The sequence below is a fragment of the Acanthaster planci genome, linkage group LG07 (assembly GCF_054643075.1).
Source record: "Acanthaster planci isolate LZ-2023a linkage group LG07, COTS_SCS, whole genome shotgun sequence".
NCBI lineage: Eukaryota > Metazoa > Echinodermata > Asteroidea > Valvatida > Acanthasteridae > Acanthaster > Acanthaster planci.
The window spans coordinates 8,862,092-8,868,681 of NC_141783.1; positions in this window are offsets into that span (position 1 = coordinate 8,862,092).

Consider the following 6,590-nt stretch of genomic DNA (forward strand, 5'->3'; position numbering starts at 1 on the left):
ATCTGGCACTCCTGGTGGCATCTGAAAGGGCAATTGTTCCTCTACCCGTGGATGTAAGTTTCATATCCATATTTCGTTTATTTCAGAAAATATCGTCAAAAGAATGCCAGAACTCTTGTCCTGCTGCTGGCTATTTTTGTGTAATTCCCATTTGTCTCCGCATTACTGGTCATGTTCCCGCGCATTAATGGCACTACTATGTTGGAGCATAAATAACCTCAGAACTATCCAAATCTGGCAATCCTGGTGGCATCTGAAAGGCCGAATGTTCCTCTATCCATTGATGTAAGCTTAATATCCCTATTTTTTTTCAGTACTGAAATTATACTCAGAAGAAGGCCCGAGATCTTGTCCTGCTGCTTGCTATTTTTGTGCAATTCCCATTTGTCTACGCATTACAGGTCCTATTCCCGAGGAATGATGGCTCTACCATGTTGTAGCATAAAAGGCCTGCGAATTATCCAAATCTGGCAATCATGGTGGCATCTGAAAGGGCAAGTGTTCCTCTATCCATTGATGTAAGTTTCATATCCCTATTTAATATAGTTTTGAAAATATATTCAGAAGAAGGCCGGGAATCGTGTCCTGCAGTTTGCTTTTTTTGTTTAATTCCCATTTGTCTACGCATTACAGGTCATGTTCCCTCGTACTGATGGCACTCCTATGTTGCAGCATAAAAGGCCTGAGAATTATCCAAATCTGGCAATCTTGGTGGCATCTGAAAGGGCGACTGTTCCTCTATCCATTGATGTAAGTTTCATATCCCTATTTAATATAGTTTTGAAATTATACTCAGAAGAAGGCCGGAAATCTTGTCCTGCTGCTTGCTATTTTTGTGTAATTCCCATTTGTCTACGCATTACAGGTCATGTTCCCTCGTACTGATGGCACTCCTATGTTGCAGCATAAAAGGCCTGAGAATTATCCAAATCTGGCAATCTTGGTGGCATCTGAAAGGGCAAACGTTCCTCTACCCATTGAAGTAAGTTCATATCCATATTTGGTTCATTTCAGAAAATATCGTCAGAAGAATGCCAGAACTCTTGTCCTGCTGCTTGCTATTTTTGTGTAATTCCCATTTGTCTACGCATTACTGGTCCTGTTCTCGCGTACTGATGGCACTCCTATGTTGCAGCATAAAAAGCCTCAGAATTATCCAAATCTGGCAATCCTGGTGGCATCTGAAAGGGGAATGTTCCTCTACCCATTGATGTAAGTTTAATATTCCTATTTAATATAGTTTTAAAATTATACTCAGAAGAAGACCGGAGATCTTGTCCTGCTGCTTGCTAATTTTGTGTAATTCCCATTTGTCTACGCATTACCGGTCATGTTCCCTCGTACTGATGGTGCTCCTATGTTGCAGCATAAAAGGCCTGAGAATTATCCAAATTTGACAAACCTTGTGGCATCTGAAAGGGCGAATGTTCCTCTACCCATTGATGAAAGTTCATATCCATATTTGGTTTATTTCAGAAAATATCGTCAGAAGAATGCCAGAACTCTTGTCCTGCTGCTTGCTTTTTTTGTGTAATTCCCATTTGTCTATGCATTACTGGTCCTGTTCTTGCTTACTGATGGCACACCTATGTTGCAGCCTAAAAAGCCTCAAAACTATCCAAATCTGGCAATCCTGGTGGCATCTGAAAGGGCAAATGTTCCTCTATCCGTTGATGTAAGTTTCCTATCCCTGTTTTTTTAGTTCTGAAATTATACTCAGAAAAAGGCCGGAGATCTTGTCCTGCTGCTTGCTATTTTTGTGTAATTCCCATTTGTCTACGCATTACTGGTCCTGTTCTCACGTGCTGATGGCACTCCTATGTTGCAGCATAAAAAGCCTCAGAATTATCCAAATCTGGCAATCTTGGTGGCATCTCAAAGGGCGATTGTTCCTCTATCTATTGATGTAAGTTTCATATTCCCATTCTAATATAGTTTTGAAATTATACTCAGAAGAAGGCCGGAAATCTTGTCCTGCTGCTTGCTATTTTTGTTTAATTCCCATTTGTCTACGCATTACTGGTCCTGTTCTAGCGTACTGATGGCACTCCTATATTGCAGCATAAAAAGCCTCAGAATTATCCAAATCTGGCAATCCCGGTGGCATCTGAAAGGGCGAATGTTCCTCTATGCGTTGATGTAAGTTTCATATCCCTGTTTTTTTTAGTTCTGAAATTATACTCAGAAAAGGGCCGGAAATCTTGTCCTGCTGCTTGCTAATTTTGTGTAATTCCCATTTGTTTACGCATTACAGAACCTGTTCCCCAGGAATAATGGCTCTACTATGTTGTAGCATAAAAAGCCTCAGAATTATCCAAATCTGGCAATCCTGGTGGCATCTGAAAGGAGAATGTTCCTCTATCCATTGATGTAAGTTTCATATCCCTATTTAATATAGTTTTGAAATTATACTCAGAAGAAAGCCGGAAATCTTGTCCTGCTGCTTGCTATTTTTGTGTAATTCCCATTTGTCTACGCATTACAGGTCCTGTTTCTTCGTACTGATGGCACTCCTATGTTGCAGCATAAAAGGCCTGAGTATTATCCAAATCTGGCAATCTTGGTGGCATCTGAAAGGGCAAATGTTCCTCTACCCATTGATGTAAGTTTCATATCCATATGTAGCTTATTGCAGAAAATATCGTCGGAAGAATGCCAGAACTTTTCTCCTGCTGCTTGCTATTTTTGTTTAATTCCCATTTGTCTACGCATTACTGGTCCTGTTCTGGCGTGCTGATGGCACTCCTATGTTGCAGCATAAAAAGCCTCAGAACTATCCAAATATGGGAATCTTGGTGGCATCTGAAAGGGCAATTGTTCCTCTATCTATTAATGTAAGTTTCATATCCCTATTTAATATAGTTTTGAAATTATACTCAGAAGAAGGCCTGAGATCTTGTCCTGCTGCTTGCTATTTTTGTGTAATTCCCATTTGTCTACGCATTGCAGGTCCTGTTCCCGCGCATTGATGGCTCTCCTATGCTGCAGCATAAAAGGACGGAAAATTATCCAAATCTGGCAATCTTGGTAGAATCTGAAAGGGAAAATGTTCCTCTACCCATTGATGTAAGTTTCATATCCATATTTTGTTTATTTCAGAAAATATCGTCATAAGAATCCCGGAACTGTTGTCCTGCTGCTTGCTATTTTTGTGTAATTCCCATTTGTCTAGGAATTACAGGTCCTGTTCCGGCGTACTGAAGGCACTCCTATTTTGCAGCATAAAATGCCTCAGAACAATCCAAATCTGGCAATCTTGGTGGCATATGAAAGGGCAAATGTTCCTCTATCCATTGATGTAAGTTTCATATCCGTATTTAATATGGTTTTGAAATTATACTCAGAAGAAGGCCGGAAATCTTGTCCTGCTGCTTGCTATTTTTGTTTAATTCCCATTTGTCTACGCATTACTGGTCCTGTTTTTGCGTGCTGATGGCACTCCTATGTTGCAGCATAAAAAGCCTCAGAATTATCCAAATCTGGCAATCCTGGTGACATCTCAAAGGGCAAATGTTCCTCTATCCATTGATGTAAGTTTCATATCCGTATTTAATATGGTTTTGAAATTATACTCAGAAAAAGGCCGGAAATCTTGTCCTGCTGCTTGCTATTTTTGTGTGATTCCCATTTGTCTACGCATTACAGGTCATTTTCCCTCGTACTGATGGCACTCCTATGTTGCAGCATAAAAGGCCTGAGAATTATCCAAATCTGGCAATCTTGGTGGCATCTGAAAGGGCGAATGTTCCTCTACCCATTGATGTAAGTTTCATATCCATATTTGGTTTATTTCAGAAAATATCGTCAGAAGAATGCCAGAACTCTTTTCCTACTGCTTGCTATTTTTGTGTAATTCCCATTTGTCTACGCATTACTGGTCCTGTACTAGCGTACTGATGGCACCCCTATATTGCAGCATAAAAAGCCTCAGAATTATCCAAATCTGGCAATCCTGGTGTCATCTGAAAGGGCGAATGTTCCTCTATGCGTTGATGTAAGTTTCATATCCCTGTTTTTTTTAGTTCTGAAATTATACTCAGAAAACGGCCCGAGATCTTGTCCTGCTGCTTGCTGTTTTTGTGTAATTCCCATTTGTCTACGCATTACTGGTCCTGTTCTCGCGTGCTGATTGCACTCCTATGTTGCAGCATAAAAAGCCTCAGAATTATCCAAATCTTGCAATCTTGGTGGCATCTGAAAGGGCGAATGTTCCTCTACCCATTGATGTAAGTTTCATATCCATATTTGGTTTATTGCAGAAAATATCGTCAGAAGAATGCCAGAACTTTTCTCCTGCTGCTTGCTATTTTTGTTTAATTCCCATTTGTCTACGCATTACTGGTCCTGTTCTGGCGTGCTGATGGCACTCCTATGTTGCAGCATAAAAAGCCTCAGAACTATCCAAATCTGGGAATCTTGGTGGCATCTGAAAGGGCAATTGTTCCTCTACCCATTGATGTAAGTTTCATATCCCTATTTAATATGGTTTTGAAATTATTCTCAGAAGAAGGCCGGAAATCTTGTCCTGCTGCTTGCTATTTTTGTTTAATTCCCATTTGTCTACGCATTGCAGGTCCTGTTCCTGCGCATTGATGGCTCTCCTATGCTGCAGCATAAAAGGCCTGAAAATTATCCAAATCTGGCAATCTTGGTAGAATCTGAAAGGGAAAATGTTCCTCTACCCATTGATGTAAGTTTCATATCCATATTTTGTTTATTTCAGAAAATATCGTCATAAGAATCCCAGAACTGTTGTCCTGCTGCTTGCTATTTTTGTGTAATTCCCATTTGTCCACGCATTACAGGTCCTGTTCCCGCGTACTGAAGGCACTCCTATATTGCAGCATAAAAACCCTCAGAACAATCCAAATCTGGCAATCCTGGTGGCATATGAAAGGGCGAATGTTCCTCTACCTATTTATGTAAGTTTCATATCCGTATTTAATATGGTTTTGAAATTATACTCAGAAGAAGGCCGGAAATCTTGTCCTGCTGCTTGCTATTTTTGTTTAATTCCCATTTGTTTACGCATTACAGAACCTGTTCCCCAGGAATAATGGCTCTACTATGTTGTAGCATAAAAAGCCTCAGAATTATCCAAATCTGGCAATCCCGGTGGCATCTGAAAGGGCGAATGTTCCTCTATGCGTTGATGTAAGTTTCATATCCCTGTTTTTTTTAGTTCTGAAATTATACTCAGAAGAAGGCCGGAAATCTTGTCCTGCTGCTTGCTATTTTTGTTTAATTCCCATTTGTCTACGCATTACAGGTCCTGTTTCTTCGTACTGATGGCACTCCTATGTTGCAGCATAAAAGGCCTGAGAATTATCCAAATCTGGCAATCTTGGTGGCATCTGAAAGGGCAAATGTTCCTCTACCCATTGATGTAAGTTTCATATCCATATTTTGTTTATTTCAGAAAATATCGTCAGAAGAATGCCGGAACTGTTGTCCTGCTGCTTGCTATTTTTGTGTAATTCCAATTTGTCTACGCATTACAGGTCCTGTTCCTGCGTACTGATGGCACTCCTATGTTGCAGCATAAAAGGCCTCAGAACTATCCAAATCTGGCAATTCTGGTGGCATCTGAAAGGGCGATTGTTCCTCTATCCATTGATGTAAGTTTCATATCCCTATTTTTTTTTAGTTCTGAAATTATACTCAGAAGAAGGCCCGAGATATTGCAGTGCTGCTTGCTATTTTTGTGTAATTCCCATTTGTCTAGGAATTACAGGTCCTGTTCCCGAGGAATGATGGCTCTACTATGTTGCAGCATAAAAGGCCTAAGAATTATCCAAATCTGGCAATCATGGTGGCATCTGAAAGGGCAATTGTTCCTCTATCCATTGATGTAAGTTTCCTATCCCTATTTAATATAGTTTTGAATATATATTTAGAAGAAGGCCGGAAATCTTGTCCTGCTGCTTGCTATTTTTGTGTAATTCCCATTTGTCTCCGCATTACTGGTCATGTTTTTGCGCATTGATGGCACTTCTATGTTGGAGCATAAAAGGCCTCAGAACTATCCAAATCTGGCAAGCTTGGTGGCATCTGAAAGGGCAATTGTTCCTCTACCCGTGGATGTAAGTTTCATATCCATATTTAATATGGTTTTGAAATTATACTCAGAAGAAGGCCGGAAATTCTGTCCTGCTGCTTGCTATTTTTGTTTAATTCCCATTTGTCTACGCATTACAGGTCATGTTCCCTCGTACTGATGGCACTCCTATGTTGCAGCATAAAAGGCCTTAGAATTATCCAACTCTGCCAATTTTGGCGGCATCTGAAAGGCCATTTGTTTCTCTACCCATTGATATAAGTTTCATATCCATATTTGGTTTATTTCAGACAATATCGTCGGAAGAATTCCAGAACTTTTGTCCTGCTGCTTGCTATTATTGTGTAATTCCCATTTGTCTACGCATTACAGGTCATGTTCCCTCGTACTGATGACACTCCTATGTTGCAGCATAAAAGGCCTTAGAATTATCCAAATCTGGCAATCTTGGTGGCATCTGAAAGGGCAACTGTTCCTCTACCCATTGATGTAAGTTTCATATCCATATTTTGTTTATTTCAGAAAATATCGT